The sequence below is a fragment of the Macaca fascicularis genome, chromosome 17 (genome assembly GCF_037993035.2).
Source record: "Macaca fascicularis isolate 582-1 chromosome 17, T2T-MFA8v1.1".
NCBI classification, from domain to species: Eukaryota; Metazoa; Chordata; class Mammalia; order Primates; family Cercopithecidae; genus Macaca; species Macaca fascicularis.
This window is the reverse complement of record NC_088391.1, coordinates 19617132-19640712: the sequence shown is the minus strand read 5'-3', so window position 1 is coordinate 19640712 and position 23581 is coordinate 19617132.

Below are 23581 nucleotides of genomic sequence, written 5' to 3'. Positions count from 1 at the left end.
GAGGCAGTTCCTCGGCCGAGGGAGCCAAGTCCTCAGACACCATCTCGGAAGTAGGACAAGTACATTTTGTTTCTGCGATTCAACCCAGAGAACTGCTTGGTCCCTGAAGCCTGCGCCAAATGTGTTTGCGCAACCTCGGCAGCGGCTTCCAAAACATAGTTCAAGAATTTGCCAAGGGTGTCATTTCTTTTGGAAGTGAAGATACAGGGATGGCATGACTCGTGCTGGCCAGACACGAGTGAATTGGAGGCTCAAACCTCAGAAAGGGTTAGGGTCCAAAGTGAAAATCTCCCTGGCTAGGCTAGACGAGACATGAGACATTGCTCCAATACTCACCCCAGTGGGGACACACAGCCGTGGAGAACATTGAGATCAAGTTGGCCGGGGCATGGTGCCATCTTGTTTTGGCTAGGGGCGTGCTAATGCAGTGGAAAGGAGCAAGAAAAGCTACCAATTTGGCTGCGACTCCTGAACATTTGCTCAGCATTCTTGAATCCTCCTGGTCAAAGAGAATTTCCTTGCAAGTCCTTATACTCCAGGCAATGGTATAAGAAAACACACACACACACACACACACACGCACACACACACACACACAGAGTTTAAACCCTTTAGGAGATAAAACTCATCTATTGTACGTGTATCCACATACATGTGCTACAATTGGGAGAAATACAGGACTGTAAAAAGTGTGTGCACATATAAATGACCAACATTTTAAAGGCTAAAATGGTATCTTTCAAAGGCCAATCTTATAATAAACTCTTAAACCTTGTAGTATATTACGGTTTATAGAACAACTTCACATCTCATCCCATCAGCCTTACAACTTTGGGTATGTATTAGTTTTCTCACTATTTTAACACCTGAGGAAATTAAAGAACAGAGAGGTTAAGTGACTTGCTCAAGATGGCACAGCAATTAAGTTCCAGAATCAGGGTGAAAAACAGGTTAGAAAAATCCCTATCTAACCTCCTTGCCACATTGCCACATTGGCTCTCTAGTCTTGATGTTAGAAAGACTGAAGGCCAATAGGCACGTGACTCATCTGTTTATAAGACTAGATGCCGGGAGCTGATACCTCGAAGTGTGGTCTGAGGGCTGGCAGCAACATCCGCTTCACCTGGAAGTCGTTTGGAAATGCAGAATCTCAGGCCCGCCCCAGACCTTCTGATTTTTAATCCGCCTGTTCACAGAATCGCCTCAGGTGATTCATGGGCTTAGTCGAGTTTAGGACACCCTGGAGGAGGGAGCTATTGTTTCAGTCTTATTTCTGCTACACTCAAGAGCCCCTAAGGGCCAGAACTGCATAATCTGGGGAACTAAAAAAATGATTATGCCAGGATCCCAGGCCTGCAGTTCTACCTCTGGAATGGGAGTTGGATTCACTTGCTTAGAAAACTCTCCCGGCGGTTCTCATAGGCAGCCAGGCTTGAGAACCATGCGAACGGATCATCTCTGAGGTTTCTTCCCACCTTTTTTGAGTCTGTGAGCCTGGTTTTAGGGAGTGGGTCTATATATGCCTCACCCCCACCTAGTGCTTTAGTGACATTTCAGCGTTCGTAGAACATTTTGTATTGAACTCAACCTTTTTCCTTCTGCCCAGAGACTTGACTTTAAAAAGCATCCCTGAGGCTGGGCGTGGTGGCTCATGCCTGTAATCCCAGCACTTTGGGAGGCCAAGGCGGGCAGATCACGAGGTCAGGAGATCGAGACCATCCTGGCTAACACAGTGAAACCCTGTCTCTACCAAAAATACAAAAAAAAATTAGCCGGGCGTGGTGGTGGGTTCCTGTAGTCACAGTTACTGGGGAGGCTGAGGCAGGAGAATGGCGTGAACCCAGGAGGCGCAGCTTGCAGTGAGCGGAGATCGCACCACTGCACTCCAGCCTGGGCGACCGAGCGAGACTCTGTGTCAAAAAAAAAAAAAAAAAAAAAAAAAAAATTCCCTGAGTAGGTCAACCTCATGTGGTAACTATACAGATTAGATGGGGTATTTGATTCCCTTCCTCTTCCCAGGGCAAAAAAGTTAAAATGTCAAGAAAGAGGTCCCAGCCTCCCTGCTTCTATCTGAGGACCTGTGAGCGGCATAAAGTTTCATGCGGAAGCCCCTGGGATCACGAGGAAGGACCCACACATACCACTCTTTAGATGAAGCTCTCAAATGTCTTTAGGACTAGCAGAACAGTCAGTATATTGCCAGTGCCACCAAGAACACCATGAGAGCTGGATCCCAGGGAAAGCCTGGCTGGTTTGGGTTAGGCATTGAAAGCTCAAAGACGTGATTGTGTTCATTGCACCTCTTAAGGAAAAAAGCAAAAACCAAAACACAACCTACATTTTCCCGTGTGTACAGAGTCATGCTGTAAGATTTGGGAATGCGCTCACTCTCTTCTGGAGCCATCTGCTTGAATATCAAGAGAGAAAATTCATTAGGGAGAGATTAAGCCCGGGTCAGGAGAGGACAGCTGTGCAGCCCAGGCCGCCGAGCCAGCCCATGTGTGAAGGAGCTCGTAATTCTAGACGTCCCATATTTCACTGCTTTTTTAGATATGCAGGGATGACGCCAGGCAGTGGGACCCAGACTGATTTACTGGGTTTGGCAAAACAGTCTAGAAATTGATGGGGGTTTCTTGTAGAGTCCTGCCCTGCTAGTGTTAAGGCAAGCCCGGGTGCTCATATTTTCATCTGACATCTGTGCTTGTCAGGTCTCACACTGGACATGTGAGGACACGTGCTTAATCTGGGTGCCACACACACAAAAATGGGCAGCTGTCGCCATTCCTGGCTGCCACACTTGTGCCTGCTCACGTCTCACTTTGCTCACTGCCGTTCCTTTCTCCTTCACTCTCTGCTTCATGGCTTAGCAGCTGCATGGCTAATTATTTTATTTTCCTCTCCTAAAACTTCTTGGATGTCTCTCATTACCTCTCTCCCATTTCTTCCCGACCCAGCTACTCAGGGCAAAATCCAATTCTTGCAGTGAAGTCTCCTACTCTCTCCCAAGCTCAGGATCCAGAGAACTAGGAAAAACTGGGGTAGAGCTTCTCTTGGATCTTGGGCTAGAGGCAGAGCAGGTTTTGGGCTCTTGGTACCTGGAGTCTTCGATACTTAATCTCTCCACATAAATTGGCTGTCCTTGATCACTGTATGGCCCGTCAAGGGTGTGATCATCCATCTGACAAAGAAGAGGCCAAGGCGAGGAAGAGTCCTGATCTCTCTGCACGTCTAACAGTGGGATTGGGATGGAGTGGTCGAGTGGCCCTTAGATGACAAAAGCCAGCGGTTCTCAATCCTGGTATATTTCAGAATTCTCCAAGATATTTTAAAAACATTCAAATTCCTGGGCCCCACTCCTGGGATTCTGACATTATTGGGCTGGGGTGATGTCGGGTGTCAGTATTTTTTCATAAGCTGTGGGCTAGCTGGAGAGGCACTGCTGTTGCGCCTTCCTTGGGCAGGGTCTTAAAGAGTATCAAATCTCCAAGACAGCGGGTATGCTACTTCCTGAATTCCAGTTCTAGAGTCCCTGTAAAAGGGAACAGGATAATCTCATGTTTGCCGATCCAATGGGGGAAGGCCAGTGTGAATGAAAGTGTTGGGGAAAATGCAATTTGGCTGCTGCCTGGCACATGCAGTGGCTTATTAACTGCTAACTAAGTGTTGCCTGAGAGTGCTCCCGGAGGGGCTGGCTGTAATGAAAAAGATGGAGGAATCCGGCTCATTTGTAATTATACATTAGTACAGCTGAAGTGCTGCTCACACCTATAGCTCTCCTTATGAGTGTCTCTGAGGCCAGTCTCTGTGCCGGGGGCAAACTTTCCATTGCTTATTCAATTACGTTGTGTCTATAGCTAATAGCTTTTAGATTTGCCTAATTCTTTTGCAGGGGAACACCTCTGGAATGGCTACTGTTTGCATATCTGTCTGAATTACCCTTTCCTTAAGAGGAGAATGGGAACTGCCACTCTTAGCTGAGCTGATTGAGGCTGTGGAGAGGGGAGGAGTTGAGGACTCCTGCCTGTGGAATCCCAAACCTTTGCCGCTTCCAGCTGTCCCCATCAAACTGGCCCCGAAGACAAGTCAACATGCCTGTCTTTCCTTGCCCACAGTGGAAGCCACAAGTCCTCTTTGTGCCCTTAGACACCATCTCCAACTATGGCAACAGATGGAGAAGGAAAGATTTTTTAAAGGGACACTTGTACAGTGGCTACAATCCCCCGTAAAGAATCTAGGATATCAGGGCTGAGAGATCCGAAATGTCACCTAGCCTGCAGTCGTATATTCAAATGTGCACACAGCCCCATCTAATGGAACTTTCTGTGGCCATGAAAACGTTCTAAAGCTGTGTCCTGTGGGGTGGCCACCAGCTGCCCGTGACCCTTGAGCACTTGAAATTGGCTAGTGTGACTGAAGAACTGAATTTTAAAGTTTACTTAATTTTAATTAATTTAAATTTAAGTGTAAGTAGCCCCATGTAGCTAGGAGCTACTGGGTTGGATGGACACAGTAGGTCTCTGTAGAGTGAGGCAGGGCAGGTCAATGTTTGAGGTGACCCGGGGGCTCAGATAAGCTCCCACCCAGGACGTGGTCGGGATTCATGTCCTATCTAAGGAACGACTCCTCTCCACTGCCACAAACAGTTGCCAAGTCGGAAGGTGATAGGCTCAGGGATGAGATATTCTAATTTTTTAAGAGAAGACAACAATTTAGGTTTTCATTTGAAATCTACTGAGTTTTAAATGTTGGAAACTACTCAAAAAATTGTAAATCACTTGTGACTTTTCTTCTGGTACAACTCCATTTTACTGGTGAGGAAACTGAGACTCGGGGAAATTCCAAGTCTTCTCCAAGGTTATGAAGGAAATGAGTGGGCCAGGCTTCCCTGGTTTAGGATTCTAGGTCTACCCTCTCATCTTGAAATCAGTATTCGTATTAGTTCTGTGTATTCTCATTCTAGACAGTATCTATTTTTATCCTCCAGACACTTTTATTTTGTCAGACTGACAGAGTTTATCCACTCATCTTATTCTTCCAGGCAGCAGGAATCTTCCCCAAGCATCTGAAGTGCCCCCGTGGGAGAAGAGAGAGAATCTTTGCTCTTTGATTTAGGGGGCTGGAAGCAGTCTGTCTAGAGGTCTCAAATTTCTTTGAAGTCTCATATTTTATCTTTAAAAAAAAAAACCCATGCAAACTTGGCAGCCTATTCTTTAATATATTTGTGCTTATTTAATATTAAGACAAAATTCCCCTTCAGATTTAGTAAAACTGAAGTTTTAAAGAGAAGCAACAGTTTTATCTTGTGGTTTCATGAGTCATCTGGCCCACAGCTCCTATCATTGGGCACCTCAGACTCCAGTTTGAAAAGTGCTGATGATGCATGGCATACGATTTTAATGGTCCATTTACAGTTCTCTGCCATTCCCACTTACCATCATTTAATAGGTAGAGAGGAGACTTCTTTCTTGGGAATGTCAGGATTTCTAGTCATTTCCAGGAAGATGTGAACAGTTTGGGGGCATGAACTTGGATCCTGTCTTATTATCCTTGAATTGAAAATATGTCGAGGGCATAAATACAGAGATAGGGGAAAGCAGAGACTGTAACCAGGAGCAAAGAGAGATCAATCAGTCCCTGGCTGTTTGAATGCCATTGTTTTCCAAGGCTGTTTTGTCTTCAAAGGAAAAGACACAGCAGATGTTATGGAAGTCGTGAGGAAGGAAACTGTGCTGTGGGGAGATAGTAAAAATGGATGTAGGTCATCTTTCCATAGCATGTTCTTTAGGCAGGTCAGTGTGGGGAGTGTTGTGATGGATATTCTAGCTCATGGACATATACCTTGAAGGGGGAAGGTGGGATCAAAGGTACGTCACTCTCACAAAGAGAAGCCATGAGCTGTTAGTCCTGGGTCAGTTTTGTTGCTCTGTGGCTTCTTGGTGAACCAACTTATCATCTATGTATTTTGCATTATCTCCTTTTATCTCAAAGACTTCTAGTCAGTTAAAGGATGTAAAGAAAAGTTCGAGAATCCTGACAGTGAGTTTGTAGCTCGTCATGGCTTAAGAGAGGTAGTAGCCGAAGAGCAGTAGCAATGTAGCCTGAACATTTTCTGCTTAGAGGAGAGCTGAGGAAAATGTGGGAGGCTTTGCGTGTCTATTGTCCTCCTCCACAGTGACTGACGCAGGGCGCGGTGCCTCGTGGGTTGTCCTGAGTGATGGATCTTACAGGGTTGCTCTGAACAGATCTTTGGGACCCTTCGGTCTCCTCTTTCCTATATTTTGTTTTATGTTTTGGTTTTAAATCTTGAATTTATCAGGTGACATCCACAAACTCCCAGATAGTTTCAACTATCACTCTTCCAAATTCTTGTGTCCCCAAAACATCACCCCCATATTTTGAATTGCCTACCAGATACATCCTCCCTATTGATAACATAAGCATCTCAAAGGTAAAATTTGCTAAACAGAATTTATCATGTTTCTCCCAAACCTGTTCTATATCTTACACATTTTCTCTCAGAAAGTAGCGAAACTGGCTCACTCAGTTTCTCAAGTTAGATAATCCTTCATCATCTTTGCTTTCTCTTCTTTCTCTCCTACCACATTCAATTTCTTGCCTGATTTGTCAAATTTCTCCTCATATGTCTGGTAACATTCTCACTGCTATGATTTGATTCATATCATTATCATGTCCTGTCTAGACTATTGCTGTGGCCTTTACACTGTTTCTTTTCTTTTTTCTTCTGACCATTTCTCTCTCTCATCCCTGGGGTGACTTTAACACCATCTTCCTGCAATTATTATTATTTTTTTAAGATTCAGTATAACCATCTCTTGCTTCCAATTCCATGTTGACCCCTGCTGTTCCAGGATAAGGTGTAAATTCTTTGTAAAAGTTGCAAGATTTGTCACAAACTGAGTCCAATCTAGTTGTCCAGTCCATACTTTTGCCAGTTTTCACCTACATACTCGACAATCAAGCCAGCAGAACTGCTCGCCATTCCTCAAAGCTGGCATCCCATTTTGTGACTCTAGAGGCATTATCCCCTCTGCCCGGGATGCTCCTTCCTTTCTTTTTATTTTCTATTCATCTTTCAAGTCCAGTTTCAAATGTCAACTCCTTTTAAAATTTTCCACACCACCATTAATCTGGATTAGCTATCCTGTCTCTTGTACCCTCCAATGCTTTGTCTATGACTCTTTTACAACAGTGATGTTTTGTAATTTATGGGTTTATAATTTATCTGTGTTCTCTAATAGATGGTGAGATACGGAAGACACATACCTTGTTCATCTCTGTCTCCAGGGCCTGGCACAGTTTTACTAGTCAACTGTGAATTCCTTTAGAGGAGGAATCACATCTTATATATTATTATGTCATCAGTGCCCAGCATAAGTGCTCTCTAAATGTTTATTGACTCAATGAATCAGCAATGCCCAAAAATCAAATATAGTGATATCTAAGTCTCTCTTTGTCCCCTCCATTTTGTGGCCTTGGGAAGTTATAAAGCACTGCTGGGAACCAAGACTTCTGAAGTCCATCACGGTGCCACACTTTCTGTGTTTGTTTTATTTGTACCCAGAAATTATATTAAGAATAGTGATAGCTATATTTATTGAGGGCCTGGCATGCGTCAAGTTTTGCATTAAATATTACCTCATCCAATTAGCATTTCTTTAAAGGCAGCTATAATTGAACTGAGGGCTATCATCAGAAAAACCCTGGAATTTATTTAAAATTACCTTGTGCACATCTGAAAGTCTCAAATTATTGTTTGAGCCCCGCAGACATTACACCACTAATCCTTTTCTAATGATCTCATCTTAAGAAATAGCACCGGCAGGAGGACTGTGGAGCCTCCCCCCATAAAGACGTAATGAGCAGATGTGAGTATTTACATAATATCTCAGAATGATTTCAGGGCATTTTAGACAAAATACACAACCACTTAGATTTTGCTGTCATTGCAGTTATCTCATCACTCTTCAGAATTAAATGGAGACGGAAATGGAAAAAGCAAAAATCTAGGAGTTTTTGGATGTGTTGCACTTGGTTGAGCTACTTAAACGCTTTGGGTTTGTACCCAAGTGCCACAATTAGGAAATTTGGGTCATAGAAAATGCAACCATTAACGCTTCGAGCAAGATATCAAAAATTGATCTGAGGTAGAAACAACTACATTCCAGAGACCATTTTGAAAATGGCTGCTACTTCCCGTTTATGGTGGTAGAGAACTGACGCTCCTAGGGTGAGATAAGTTGCCCGATTACCTGTTTCTGACTCATACGCTATTTTTGTTTAGTATTTTATTTCTCTTTTTTTTTTAACTTCACAAATCAGATATCACATTTATTATTTTGTACCTTAAAATGTTTACCTGCATGTTTATTATTTTCTTTACTTCTGATTTCTTCTTGAGAACCATTTAATTCCTTTTGAGATCATTTTCTTCTTCCTGAAATTCATCCTTTAGAAGTTCCTTTACTGAGTGTTTGTTGGTAAAAATCTCTCAGGTTTTTCTTGTTTGAAAAAATGTGTTAATTTCACCCTTATATTTGAAGGATAGTTTTTCTGGGTTGACAATGATTTTCTCTCAGTGTTGTTACTGTTAGTGAATTAGCTGTTGAGCTAATATTCTTTGTAGGTTATCTGTCTTCTTCTCTGTGTCCTTCTTTGTCTTTTGTGATTCTCCAGTCTCATTGGATGTGTATGGGTGAGGATTTCATTAGGAATGTTGATGTTCATTGGGCTTTATGAATCCGAGGATTATTGTCATTAATCAGCTCTGGAAGGTCTCATTCATGATCTCTTTGGCTCTCCTTCCCCATTCTCACCATTGTCTCCTGTGGTACTCCCTTTTGATGTGTGTTAGAACTTTCCCCTCAATCCTCCTTGCCTTTTAACCTCTCCTTACTATTTTTTATCTTTTTGTCACTGTATACATTTTGCATTTTGTGTAATTTCTCTTTTTTTTTGAGACAGAGTCTTGCTCTGTCACCCAGGTTGGAGTGCAATGGCGCGATCTTGGCTCACTGCAACCTTCGCCTCCTGGGTTCAAGTGATTCTCCTGCCTTAGCCTCAAGAATAGCTGGGATTACAGGCATGTGCCACCACACCCAGCTAATTTTTGTATTTTTAGTGGAGATGGGGTTTCACCATGTTGGTCAGGCTGGTCTCAAGCTCCTGACCTCAAGTGATTCACCTGCCTCAACCTCCCAAAGTATTGGGATTACAGGCGTGAGCCACCCCACCTGGCCCATTTTGGGTAATTTCTTCAGCTTGATCTTTGATGTTGCAAATTTTCTCTGTAGTTCTGACTAGTTACTTCAGCTTTTGTTTCTCAAATTTCTAACTGATCTTTTTATCAAAATCTGTCTAATTGTATTTGGTAGTCTCTTTTTTCTCTGCCGAATTTTCTATATGATATTTCTTTTTCATGGTTATAAAAACATGAAATTAATTACCCTCAACACATTTTTAGGGTACAATGTATTGTTAGCTATAAGCACAATGTTGTCCAGCAGACCTCTAGAACGTTTTAATCTTGCCACCTTTTACTTTCTTGTTTTATTTTATTTTATGTTTTGTTTAAGGCTAATCAAGTGAAGCAGTGGGAGTGGAGAAGGAACAAAGACATTTGTAACTGGTTGTGATCGATTAGTTGTAAACACCACTGCACTCAATCGGACCAGCCACCACCTTTCAGTTTTTAAACGTATCAAACAAACATATCTTACATTCTCATCTGATAATCCTGTTCCTGTATTCTTATATGGTCTGATTTTGCAATTTGTTGGTTCTATGGATCCTTCTCATGGTGACTTGTTTTCCTTCATGTTTTGGGATCTCTCTATCTCTGTCTCTGTCTCTGTAAACACTAGTTACTTGGAACTTTATTGCAGCAATTTTCTGAGACATGGGTTGAAGTCTATTCCTTTTTAACTACATGTTTGTCTTGCATTTTTGGAAAAAATTCCAGCCCCCAAACCTCTTAAATGTAGGCTTATGGATAGATATTCTCTGAGGAGATGTTTTTTCCCGCTCATGTTCCCCTCCATCAAGGGACAAGAACAAGACAGACTTATATCCAGCTTCTTCTTTGGTAGATTTTATTTTTTAAGTTCACTTATTGAGAGCGTTTTCCTTCTGAGGTCCTGCTTGTTTGTTTGTTGCCAGGGTTCAGTCTGACTTTTCATCTCTAGCCAAGGATTGTCTCCTGTCTTTTAGGCACAGAGCCAGTTAAAACCCAGGCTCAAGGTATCCAGTGGTCTTCAGACAACACAGGACAGCGCTGGCTCCAATTGTAGCTTACCTCCCTGCACTCATGTCTTCTCACTGTTTCCAGCCTCTCAGAATTGTCCTTAATTCCTGCCAGCTCTGCCATACATTTCAAAATATATTTTAAAGGTATTCAGTGTTTCGTGTATCTCTGGATCTCTAGTTAGCCATATTTCCAGGAGCAGAAATTTCAAGAGTGACTCCTTCCATATCTGATTAATATGATAGTCGTCATTACCGTCTCAAAGTTGAGAAATGCATGCATCAACAGGATAAATGATTTTCTTGATAAGTAATCAGTGTCTACACCAGATCCTGCACCAGGATCCTAGGTATCACCTTAGCTGACAAGGCAGCAGCATTTGTACTAGCTTAGATGCAGAAGATATTCAAAAGGCAGATGATGACCTTGCTTCATACTTCTTTGAGGTCACAGAGTTAATTAGATAGGAAATCCCTCATCTTTTCCCTGCCAAATCTGCCAACACACCTGCTTCTGTGCTCACATCTTCACTGCCCTGCCTTCTGGTTCCATGGAAGAACTTTTTGTTTTTACCCAAGTCGTCCTTTTCTCCCTGCACTTTGGGTCCCTTCCTTCTCACTATGTCCTGGTTTTCCTCCTTGCAATCATCCATTTTATTTGCTACTTCACCATTTCTCTCTCTCCACTGTATTATTATCCTTATCATGAGTGTTCCCATTTAAGAAATTCCTCTTTATGACCCCACCTCCACCTCCAGCTACTACTTGCATCTGCTGCTCTTTGTAGCAACGAATTGAAAATTTATTGAAGCCATGGTCTCTACTCCTCAACCATTCCAACTGGGTTTCCATCTCTTCCAATTGCTCATGTCAACATCACCTTTGTGTCATCAAGACCAATGATCACCAATCAGTCCTTTCCATGCTTGACCTCTGCCAGCATTTGGCACCACTAACTAACTATTCTCTCTCCTTGAAACATTTTCTTTTGTGGCTTGCATGGCACCTCCCACCCTGCTGGTCTTCCTCCTACCATGAACGCATCCTCTGTTCTTAATTCCTCCTCCTCTGCTGGACCTTTAAGTTTTGTTGTGCTCTGGGGAAGTCTGAGCTAGACTCCCCTTCTCTTCTCTGCCTACACACACCTCAGGGTGATGCTGTATTCCAATGGCTTTTAATGCTAATCATGGACAATGATTTTCAAATTTGTATCTTCATTGGTTAATGGGTACCATGTATGTTATTTGGATACCCTAAAAGCCCTGACTTGACCACTGTACAATCCATACATGTAACAAAATTGCACATGTGCTAAAAAAATCTCTGTTCTTCCCCTAAGCAGCCCAAGGTGATCTGTTAAAATGGTTCACTATTCATTTGACCCAGAAAACTCCACAAAATCATGCAAATCAAGAGGTTCAAATCTTCTTGTTCACTTTAAGACCTCTCGTGATCTTCCCATACATGAACTCTCCCTGACACATTGAGATGATCCTCACTGAAAAGGAACAAATGGCTCTCAAACCAGAAGAGGAGGTTGCACAGAAGAAAAAGATATCCCAGAAGAAACTGAAGAAACAGAAACTATGGCATGGGAATAAATTCAGCATAAAATAAATGCAAATAAAAGTTAAAAAAATCTGTATCTACAACTCTAGTCTTTCACCCAGGGACCCCCAGCATCCCCAACACCCAGAATAGTGTCTGGAATACAGTGCAGAGGCGTGAATACTGAGAACGCAAGAATCAGAAGACCAAAGAGATCATCTCGAAAACTCTGTCTGAAGCCGGAAGTGCTTCCAATCAGGCAAAACGGTGATACGTTTTGGAATTACTGCCCCTCACCTGGCACATGCTGGCATTTTCAAAGACTTAACGGCAAAAATCTATGAAGTTCTTGGTATCCCTTAGAAGAAAAAATTCAACCTAAGCCTTCTCTTCTGTAAAGCTTGACAACTGACTGGTTCACTCTACTGTCACTTTAAGTACCTAATGTTTTATTACGGAATAAATCACTTAGCACGTGAAAGAAATTCACAAACCCTGGGGCAATCCCCAGCAGAGCACTGAGGGGGCAAATATTTTTCAAAATCTGGACTGCTTTATTTTCATAAAAGAAAGAGGTGTATATGTATGTGATTGTGTGTTTGTGTCTCTGTATGCATGTGTCTCTGCACATGTGTCTGTCTCTGTATGTGTGTGTGTGTGTGTGCGCACACATGCATCAGGGGAGAGGTGGTAGTATGGAGTGGGGAGGGGGCACTGACTACCACATCAGTGGAGGAAGGACGGGGAAGATAATCTTCCTTACAAAGGTAAAACCTGTCCAATGTCATGTCTGGGAGGGAAAATACAGATTGCTTCAGATATAAAATCAGGCCCTGGAATCGCAAGGTCTACAGAAGATTAATTAATGTCATGTGTACTTCAACCCAAGGCGTTCTCAGATGGAGTCCTGCAGGGGTCCCCATTAGGCCTGGGCTTATTTGAATTCTGGCTAATGATCTGGAGGAGGGTGTTGCCAGTCCACTAATGACTCTGAATCACATTAATTTTGAGGGCTTAAATCATCAGTGTAGACTGCAAAAGAATGCACATTGTATTAACTTTCTATTGCTGCCGTAACACATTACCACAATTTAATGGTTTAAAACAATGTGTATTTATTACCTTACAGTTGTGCAGGTCAGAAATCTGACAAGGATCTTGCTGGGCTAAATTCAGGGTGTTGAGGGTGCTGCATTCCTCTCTGGAGGCCTTAGGCGAGGACTTCTTTCCTTACCCTTTCCACCATCTGCAGATCTCTGTCTGGCCCTTACAAATAGCCTGCTGCATTTTGGGACCAGGATTGGGACATCAACTCTTTCTGATGCTGTTGTCTCTCTTGGGCTCTCTGCAGCCAGGAAAGCCTCTTACCTCACCAGGGCCCTTATGATTACATTACACCCACCCATTTAATCTAGGACACTGTCCCATATCAATGTCCTTAACCTTAGTCGCATCTGCTGAGGTTTGCCACGTATGGTGACTGTATCTACAGTCCTAGGGATTAGAATGAAGCTATCTTTGTGGGGTGGCAGCATTCTTCTGTTCACTGCACAGGGTTAGAAGTCAGAGCCAGGTAAAACTCCATCCCCCAAATGGAAATGAATGCAAAAGGGAAAATGGCTGATCCAAGCTGCTGGGATTCAGCAGGCCAGGGATAAGGAGAAATTGGAGGCACAGTGCAAGCAGAGAGCTGAGACACATTTCAACTGTGAGCAGGAAGCCAGCCACATAAGTACCTTTCTGGGCTTGGCCCAGAGAACCCATTCTGGGAAAAGGTAAGGGCCAGGCCATTGCTTCACGAGTCTATGAATATTCATCTTAGTGTTTGTATTTAGTTCCAAATCTAAAGTTGGACTAATGTGTCTTAAATAATAAATTATTTCCTTGCGTAGGGTGTCTTAGAAGGAGACTTCAAGAGAGAGAAGCGTGCACGCTAATGGTTAAAAGGAAAGCAGGAGAGGCCTGAGGACAATTTACAAAAATGATGTCTGTGAACACACCCTGAAAGCATAGCCAAGGAGTCTAATGAGGAATAATAGACCAAAATGAAGGTTAGTCAGTTTCAATCAGGTCTAAAAAATAAAAACGTTTGAAATGGGGACTGTGGGAAGCAAAACAATAGTCCCCCAAAGATGTCCAAGTCATAATCCCTGGAACCTGTGAATATATCACCACATATTTTGGCAATATCTGGTAAAGGGACGTTGCAGATGTGATCAAGTTAAGGATCTTGAGAGAGGGGCATTTCCTGGGTGATCTGGGTAGGCCCAATGTAATCACAGGAGTCCTAAACGATGGAAGAGAGAACAGAAGAGTAGAGAACCAGAGAGCTGGTAGCATGAGACAGACCCGGTTTGACACTGCTGACTTTGAATGTAGGGGAAGGGACCATAAACGAGGATTGTTTGTGGCTTCTAAAAGCTGGGAAAGGCAAGAAAATGGGTTTTCCTTGAAGTCTCCAGAAGGAGGCCAGCCCTGCTGACACCTTGATTTTCACCCAGAGAGACCCAGTTTTGACTTCTGACACTCTGATCTGCAAGATAATAAATTTTTGTGGTTTGAAGACACCAGGTTTGTGGTAGTCTATTACAGCAATGATAGGAACTAATAGCAGGAACGTGCGTCTCTTGCGGTCTGTTTCCTGTAACAGAGTCTAAGGCTAAATGGATGCTCGCTCAGAGTTTGACTGAAGGAAAGAAAGAAAGAATGAATGAATAAATGAATACATAAACTATGGAACAATCTTCTCATCCCAGAACACTTGGAAATGATGTCACTACTTTGCTATTTAAACTTCTTTTTCTCTTTCATAAGCTTTCTTTGATTAGGAGCATAGAACACCAACAAACCCACAGACACGCACACTCTCAGAATACACACAGATACGCATACAAATAAAACAACTGTGGCTTCCAAAAGACACGCAGAGGCTCCCCACTACCCCCTTGATGTTTTTAAGTTAAATTAAGCCTGGGTTGGAGAAAACAAAAGGCCGTCCTGTTTGGGGCCTCACAGTGGTCTGGTAGGATGGCCCATAGCACCTCTAATGTCACAACTCCGGCTGTGAAATGTTCTGAATCATATGACCTTAGACTCTTGGTTCAGGCTAATTAAGCCTCTTCTGACCGTACAGAATGTTCTGGTTTGCAGCAGCGGTTGTGCAATCATTTAAACTGTACACCTTTGCTCCAGAGAGCTAGTTTGATTCTCTCTGCTTCTCTTTTGTTATTCTGTGGAGAATCCAGGCCCAGGTGGGCTGTTTCCTTTTAAATAGATAAGACTGTAATCTACTTGGTGCTCTCATGAGATGTCTGGGATTGTGGCCATCAAGGAAGCTATTTTCAGAGGTGGGCAGTGGGATAGAACCAGTCAGTACTTCCACCCTGCAAATCTCCTCTGGCCTCTTTCTTCCCTCCTGGGGAGGGCTTACCTACACATACTCTGTATTTGAAAAGGGACAGTGGTGGGAAAGGTCACTGAGAGTCAGTGGGAGAAAATGTTGTTTTGCAAATGAATCTCTGTCCACAGAGTTAGTGTGGGAGGGAGAGAAGCAGGTTATAGTTTAAAATTCATTTTATCAGATGTTCCATAAGCATGAACTGAGCTTAATGATCAGCCCATGTGACTTGGGTATTATGGTGTTATCTTAAAATTACTAGTGAATCCTCACTAGGGGTGAATAAGGAAGAATTCTCAGAATCTGTGGAAGTGAAGGATCGCTTGAGGCCAGGAGCTTGAGACCAGCCTGGATGGCATAGCAAGACTCCATCTCTACAAAAAAATGAAAACAGTTAGCTGGGTGCTGCAGTGAGTTATGAGTGCACCACTGCACTCCAGTCTGCGAAACAGAGTGAAACCCTGACTCCAAAAATAAAGAATTCTCAGAATTCAAGTGTGTGGTGTCTACACATTTCCCATAATTTCAGCGTCAGCTTGGACTAACGTTTTTACAACCCCCAATTCTGCAATGGCATTAGAAGTTTTCTCAATTTCAGGTTGCTTTACCTACTGTCTATCTAAAGTGATGAAGATCTTGGAAAAGAGAGTAGTGCTTTCATTTTGGGGCAAATTGCTTAGCTCATCTCTGCCTCAGTTTCTTCATCTATAAAGTGGGGATAATAGCACCAGACATAAACAGTTGCTGTGGGTATTAAATGACTAGTGCATGTGAAGCTGCCAGTGTGGTGCCTGCCTCGGGGTGAGTGTTTGGCGAAAGTCAGCCACTCTTGTTATTGACAGATGCTCATGAGGTACAACCGTGTGTCCGGTAAAGGCCAGGTGACTGAGTGCAAAGATGACTAAGACAGAGTGTCCTGTCCAAGGGATTGTTTGCAGCTTGTTTGGGGGAAAGATATGTGAATAAATACAATTAAGAATCATGGGTGTTGTTAAAATTGTGAGTACGGTATAGTGAGGGGCCCACTGTGCCTGGGAAGGGTTTGAGGGTAGTCGAGAAGGGCTTCTAGATCAGACAGTTCTGGAGCTAACTCTTGAAGTATGAGTAGGCATTTACCAGGCAGATGGGTGGAAAGGCCATTCCAGCGGAAACAGGAAAGCATCCCTTTCTCCCTGCTTGCTTGAGCACCCATCACAGAGGGCCTGGCAGTGAGGCCTGGTGGCACAACCTGGAGCATTGCCTGCACACCTCTAAACAGACTATTTACTTGCCCTTTCTGCCACCTCATTTTGGTTTGCTGAGTGTGGGGGGCATGACCATGTACAGGGCGTAATAGAGACAAGAGCAGCCCTCCAAGATAACTCAGTGTTGGTGATCACAGGGCTTACAGGGAATGTGGGGAAGACCCTGCACCCCAACTTGGCTTCTTCAGTGGCCTTTCCCAATAGGAACTTTAACTCTCTGCAAAGTGATTGACTGCGGCCATACCCGGCCCTTGCTTGTAGGGTGCGCAGGTGTGAGAAGGTGTGAGAGGTATAAGGAGAAAAAGTACACCATAGGTTTGATCTCTGAGAAAGTGGGCTCCTTGCACAGACACATAAGAAGTCTCCTTAGCAATTGCTCAATAGTAATTAATTCTTCCATTTCTCTGGCCTGAAAATAAGACCCTTCACAAATTATTCTGAATCTAACTCTCAAGACATTACCTTCTTTTGCCATTCGCTGTATTCAAATGCTACCACTCGCCATTCCATTAATACTGATTCTTTCTATCTTCATAAACTTGCTTGTATGAGTCCCCCCTCCTGGAATGCAATACCCTCTTACTTAGTGCTCAGTTTGGATGTTACATTGACTTACATACAGGCAGAGGGAATGAAATGTTAGAGGTTACAGGGACCTTGGAATCTTCCACTTCTGCCTCCTCACTTTGGGGAAACCAAAGCCTAGGGAGGTGATGGGTTTATGTTAGACCAACATTAAAATCAGGGCTGAAAAAAAAAATCTCCTGGCTCTTAATTCACTATTCTTTCCATGTGGCAATGCCCTTCATTCACTTTCAATAACTTCTCTTAAAACACTTTTTACATTCCATTTTGTTTTATAATTTCTTTTAATTGTATTTATAGCTCTGAGGGCACAGCTATAAATCATTTTAGTACATCCCACAATATTTAACATAGGCTTACACATGGTAGGTGCTTACTATGTGTACTGAGCTTGAATGAATGGATGGATGGATGGGTGGATGGATGGATGGGTGGTCAAACAGATGGATGAATGGGTGGATGGATGGGTGGGTGGATATGTCAATGAATTTTTGGATAATTGCTGATGTAGCAGTGCTCCAAGAATCTGCTCAGGTGTCCTATTATTCCCATAGAAGACTTTATCTGCAAATGTGTGTGTAATATAGCAGAGGTAAATAGAGTTGCAGGTGTAGTTTGCTCTTTTTCTGATGTGATGAAGAAAAGATTATGGAAGGGGGCTGGATGAAGAGTATACCCTTCCAGGTGTGTAGGGTAATAATAATAACATAGCTCCTTATTTCTTCCAGGTTATGTATTAAGTACTTCTGTGTACCTTATCATCTTTAATCCTCATAGCAACTTTATGAAACAAGTGTTCTTATCGCAGATTTGCATGCATTTAAGGAAGTTGAGTAATTTGCCAAGGAAATTACAGAAGTAGGACTTGAACCCAGGTTGTACTGACACAGAAGCCCAGGCCCTTATCCACTCTACGGAGCTAGGAAATGTCAGGGTGGCAGCTGGCTGCGAGGCCTTGGAAATCTTAGCTACTATGTTTGAACTGGGTCAGGCCACTAATTTCCTGAGTGGGCAAATCACTTAATTTGGCTTCTTGGTTTACTCTATGGTTTAATGGAAGTAATAGAATCTTCTTAGCAGGAGTGCTGTGAAAATTAATGACTGTGTATAAAGTGCTTTAAGATAAAGATTTTCAGATCAAAGGAGCTGGGGAAAGGGAGTTTGGAGTGCCATTAGGAAAGAGGGAGGACCTTCTGCTTATTCTATTTCCATGGACTGGTTGGTGAGTGGGCAATGGATTTGTAAAAAATTCAGCTTCAAATCAATTTCCATTGATGAAGAGTTCTGGGAAGGAAGTATAACCTGGTAAATAATTTCTAGATTTAATTTTCACACGTTTATGAAACACTATTTTTAGCACTATATGATTTTAAAAGAGAATTACTGTGATGAATTAATAATGATGGTAATTAAACACCACTGGGAACCAGGGGAAAAAGTACACCATAGGTTTGATCTCTGAGTCAGCCTGACTCCTTCATTGACAAACTCAGCATGTCGTATTCTTCTCCTCCGTCTGCTTGCCCTCGGTCATGGACATGGTAAAGGGACAGAGAAAGAGAAACTCTTTGTATGTCACCACATCCCCTTTCCCCTTCTCTCCAGACAAGACCCTCTCTCTCTCTCTCTCTCTCTCTCTTTTTTTTTTTTCTTCTGAATCTTGCTCTGTCACCCGGGCTGGAATTCTGTGGCATGATCTCAGCTTACTGCAACCTCCACCTCCTGGGTTCAAGTGATTCTCCTGCCTCAGCATCCTGAGTAGCTGGGATTACAGGCATGCACCACAAAGCTCAGCTCCAAACAGGAGAATCTTGGTATGATTTTTATAGGTAGGTGTATTAGTCAGTTTTTCTGTTGCTATAAAGAAATATCTGAGTCTGGGTAGTTTATAAAGAAAAGAGGTTTAAGTGGCTCACAGTTTTGTAGGCTGTATAAGCATGGCTCCAGCAACTGCTTCTGGTGAGGGTCTCAGGAATCTTTCAGTCATGGCAGAGGTGAAGTAGGGAGCAGGTGCTTCAGATGGTGAGAGTGGGAGCAAGAGAGAGAAAAGGGGGGAGGTCCCAGACTTTTAAACAATCAGATTTCACGTGAACCAGCTGAGAACCCACGTGTCACCCAGGGTATGGTGCTAAACCATTCATGAGACATTCACTCCCGTGATCCAGTCACCTCCCACCAGGCCCCACCTCCAACAGCGGAGTTCACATTTCAACATGAGATTTTGACAGGACAAACATCCAGACCTGATTGGTAGAATTTCTGTTCCTTGATTTCTTCACCCTTTATCAAATTGTTGGTGACCACCACACATGCCCTGTTGAATTAAAACAACAACAACAACAAACAAGCCCTTGGCCTCTTCTATCCCAGGCAGACACTACTGTAGATTCACATATGCTTTCCCATCCACTCCTTTGTTCATAATGATGGAATATTAGCTCTGTGCCAAGTGCTGCTCTAACACAGGAAGCACAACGGATGTGATCCCTACCTCATGGAGAGACTCGCTGTGAAGTAATCACACTGCTAAATAATTAAGTGGTGATGAGGGATGACAAGAGTGTGGAGGAAAATTGAACAGAAATGGAAAAGCTCATGATAGAAGACCATGACCCAGTAGGGTGAGGTTAAAGAAGGCTCCCTGAGGATGTGATTTTGCAGTGAGTCTGAAAGACAAGCAGGAATGCACAGGATGGCCAGTGGGCATTTTCTGTGCTAGATGTGTGGGATGCTGAGATGAATAGAACTGATAGCATAGCCCTGATCTCAAGGCACCTACTCCCATCAGGGAGATAAACAAACACACCAGCGGTGACAGCACCCCACAGCAGGTGCTGTAGATGGAGGGAGGAGGAGGGCTGGGGCATAGAATCTTACCCAGAAAGTCTCCAAGGAAGTCAAACTGTCTGGGGTGTTTGAACGGCTCTGAAATATAAGTGGGATTAGAAGATGAATGGCAAGGGGACTGGGGAGGGAAATAAAGAGGGGACATTGTGTGCAAAAGCGCAGATTGCTGAAGCATCCCTTTGAGAAAGGACAAGAAGCTTTTCAAATCCGGAGCGCGGGGACCTGTTGAGGAGTGGCAGTAGCCAAGTTAGAAAGGGCCTTGTGAGTTACAGTAAGGAACTTGAACTTGATCCTTTTTTCTGTGGAGAATTATGGAGGGATTTTAGTCAAGGCAGTGAAGTGATGAGATTTGCACTAGAGAGATCTCCCTCTGGCAGGAGTGGGCTGAAAGTGGGCTGGGTGGGAGGCCAGAAGCCACATTAGGAGCTAACATAGAAAGCATCGAGAGTGCAGATAGGAGAGAAGGCAACTTCGGAATGACCCTGCGAGGTGGAGTGACTGACTGCACCTGAGTGGAAGAATGTGAGAGGGAAGTCAAGGACAAGATTGTTTGCCACAGTCACTGAACAGTGACAGAGCTTCACCCCACACACAGAGTGTCCTTGAGGACTCCTGCAGCACAACTTCTTGATGGATGGTTTAAGTTCTCCAAATATCTTTGACCATAGAACCATTTCTATTTTTAATGTATTATGATGTTTACTAACATCCAGAGTGATCTTGCTAAATTTAAAAGCTGAGCATATTGGTCCCTGCTTAAAATCATTCAGTGATTTTTGGGTAAAGTTCAAATTCCTTGCCTTTGACCTTGAGGCCCTTCTTGAACTACTGTTTGGCAGGACCCACTTTGGGAGAAGGGTTCCATGACGACTCTATTTGTGGTTCCTCTTTTAGGAAAATGTCTTTTCAAATCTTTTGCCTATTTTATTTGGTTGATTTTCTTTTTATTATTGAGTTATAGGAGTTCTTTATGTAATCTGTGTATTTCTCTTATCAAGTGTCTGGGCCAAAAGTGTTTTCTTTCAGTCTGTGTCTTGAGATAACAGGAGGATGTGAAGGTTCAAGGGAAATGATGGTGAATTGAGTTTTGTACAAGATGAGTTTGAAATACCTGAGGGATATTCAGAAGCAGATTCCATAGAGACTATCTTGGTTAAATTTCTACGTTTTTAAAGAGGACAACATCTTGGCTATTGTCAAGACCTATGCATCTATGCCTTAATTATTAACACCACTTGCTATCTACATTTTAGGTTGTGGGCCAAATACTGAAACTAAGAAGCTTTTATTATCCAATCCTATGAATAACTTGGTTTTGAGAAACAATAAATATAGGAAGATACTTTCGAATACTTTGCAGCAAATATATTTCTTTAGATGTTCAGATCTTCACTTGCAAACAAGCCAGACCGTCAAATAGTTGCATGGTAGAGTTGTAACGTTTTGGCTCTTGAACACTCATTTTATTGTATTACGCCTTGGCATTATGTCTCAGCTTTATAGAAGAAGATTTTAAACCACATCTATATGCAACCCTGTTGTTGATTCTAGGGTAGGGATGAAGTCTAAAACTTCCTCCCAAATATCCAAAATATTACAGAGCCAGGTTCCCTGCAAGAAATTTTTTAGGACCTAAAGAGAATAAATATTTAGTTTGCTTTTTATTTAGATTTGGTAAATCTAGCAGCTATCATATTTCCCTTTGAATTGGCTGATATGAAGCTGAGATAATTCAACTGTTTAGGATTACATGGGCTCCCTGTGATTTTATGATTTTCTTCACTATATCTTCCCTTTGATATTTTAATCCTTCATCAAAATATATATAATATATATAGTGACCTGTTTCAATGTTCCGTGGAACAAGGTGAGGAGTAAATACTTAAAGAATACTCAGTGAAGATGGTGTGAAGGTACTTGAATATAATGGCTAGAGGGTATTAGGGAGTTCTCATTTAAAAAATATGGATTTGAAATCATATTAGTGCAAGGGATAGTTGATGCTCTGGTGATAGATGAAGTTCACATGGGATGATGACAAGGGCAAGAGGCAGAAACTAGGGTGAGGCATGAAGAGCGAAAGAAAGCACAGAGAACACAAAGTAGGCTGGGAAAAAATATTTATGGAAGTGGGAGGAAAAGGGTGGTATAGTACCAGCAAAGAGTGTTATCACTAAAGATGGGGGGAGGAATTAAAATAGAGAGAAGGGGTCCACAATGCCAGCTCCTGCAGAGTTGAAGAGAAGTAAAGACATTGGATGTGGGAATATGAAATCTGTTGGTGGCTTTAGCTAATGAAAGATGTCATTGGAGGAAAGAATCCAAGTACAAAGGAAGAAGTTGAAAATGTAGAAACGAAAGGGGGAAAATTGGTAAAGAAAAAACCTTGAGGAGGTGGAAAGAGATGAGATTCAAAGCAGAGGGGGAAGATTTGACCTTGAACAAAAGAGGGAGACCATGTCTACTAAGGCTGAGGGCAGAGAGAATGGACAGCATGGGCCAGGCATGGTGGCTCACGCTTGTAATCCCAGCACTTTGGGAGGCTGAGGTGGGCGGATCATGAGGTCAGGAGTTTGAAACTAGCCTGACCAACATGGTTAAACCCTGTCTTTATTAAAAATACAAAAATTAGCTGGGCATGGTGGCACGCACTTGCAATCTCAGCTACTCAGGAAGCTGAGGCAGGAGAATCACTTGAACCCAGGATGCAGAGATTGCTGTGAGCCAAGATCACACCACTGCACTCCAGCCTGGGTGACAAGAGTGAAACTCCATCTCAACAACAACAACAACAACAACAAAAAGGACAGCATGGCCGAGACCAGGCAGCTGTTCACCAGACTGCCAGACCATTTTTCTTTCTTCTTCATATGCAGCCGGGTGACATCCTAGTCTTTTTTGCCATTGGGTGCAACATATGATTGAGTTCCAGCCCTTGCAATGTGATTGGAAATGCCGTGTGCCACTTACTAAAATTCCCATGCATGCTCCTCTAGACTCCCCTTCTTCTGATGGATGGGGATGACAACCTTAAAGGAGGCTTTGAAGATCACATGGTGGAGATAGCAGAGCCTCCTTCAGCCTGAGTGCTGGATTTTCTGTGTTGAGCAACTCCTTATGCTCCTAGTTTCTTTCTCCCCAGCTTAGAATCACCCTGGATTATCACAGGAGCGAGATATAAACTTCTCTTGTGAGAGTCATTAAATAACTACAAGTCATTGCCTGTCACAAAGGTTGTAGGCTATAATGATCCTGAATTAAAGAATAACTTTTATTAATAAAAGGAGGTGAGGGAGGGCCTTTTTGAGGAATGGTATTTAGGCAGAAAGCTAGAGGATAAGAAGGCAGATGTGCAGAGAACCAGGGGAGAGAATTTCAGGCTGGGTGAAGAGTAAGCACAGAGTCTCTGTTGGAGGAGGCAAGTCTGTGTGTGAGTTGTCAGAAGTCCAGTGTGATTGGAGAACAGTTTGTGCAGGGATGACGAGGGGAGCTTGGATAGTTTGGCAAGACCTGGATGGAGTATGCCTCAAGATCATGGCGGGATGTTTGGAATTTCTTCTGAGTACAATAGGAAGCCATTGAGTGGTGCTAGGTAGACGAACAACTTGTTTACTTTAAAAGCTCATGCTGGCTGCTATGTGCAGGAGGAGGGGGTTGTGGAGGAATGGAGAACCCATTCACAAGCCTCTATTTTGTGGTC